Source organism: Haplochromis burtoni, unplaced genomic scaffold (assembly GCF_018398535.1).
Source record: "Haplochromis burtoni strain Fernald_Lab_line unplaced genomic scaffold, NCSU_Asbu1 Contig_1767, whole genome shotgun sequence".
NCBI lineage: Eukaryota > Metazoa > Chordata > Actinopteri > Cichliformes > Cichlidae > Haplochromis > Haplochromis burtoni.
Genome location: NW_024584128.1, coordinates 19,622 through 20,612, shown reverse-complemented (window position 1 = coordinate 20,612; position 991 = coordinate 19,622).

Below are 991 nucleotides of genomic sequence, written 5' to 3'. Positions count from 1 at the left end.
AACTTTCCATTCCTTGTTTTGTACTCGCACCATATTAATTTTAAACTAATAAGTATTTTCTCAGGTCTACAAAGGTCAATATTATCTCATTATCGATCTAATGTTTGTCAATACTTTTCCCCAATCAGTTGTCAATTTGCATTTTGTTCTTCTTTCATCTCCGACACTTGTGTTACATAACTTTCTGGCACTACTCCATAACTGTCTGAGCGCTGTTCCCACCATCCATCATTCTTAATTGGGTCCCTTTGACAGTTTTATGGCCAAAGTGAGTCCAAAAGATATCAAACCGACTGCAGAACAAAAACAATGAATCCTCCTGACAACTTTGTTGAGTTTGCTGCCAGGGGTATGCTACTATATCCATTAAGGATTAATTTTTCACAACTTTGGGCAACAGAGAAAGGCAAAAAGTGTCCCAGGTGCACTCTCAGCCGGGCCAGTTTTGTTTACCATAACAAAACTGGCCCGGTTAAATATGCAGCAAAGACAGGCAGAGAGGCTTGCAGGGCCAAGTTATTTAACCCGATGTTTGGACTCATATGCATGCATGCATATTGGAATTCCACGAGAAAGACCAAACAAAGTGGTGTACACGTGAGAAGTGGAACGAAAATCATACATGATTCCAAACATTTTTTACAAATCAATAACTGCAAAGTGGGGTGGGCGTAATTATTCAGCTCCCTTTGGTCTGAGTGCAGTCAGTCAGTTGCCCATAGACATTGCCTGATGAGTGCTAATAGAGTGTGTAATCTAATGTCAGTACAAATACAGCTGCTTTGTGACAGCCTCAGAGGTTTGATATGGAGACGGTTGAGCATGTACTCCTTAGTTGCAGGAAGTATGCAAGTCACAGGAGGGTGAAATGAGTGGTGGAAGGGAACTTACGTTTGAACAAGTGGTTAAAGAGTTAAGTCATGGTGAAGGGAAAGTGGTGGTTTTTCGTTTTTTGAGAAATACTGGTCTCATCAAGAGGATCTGAGGATTC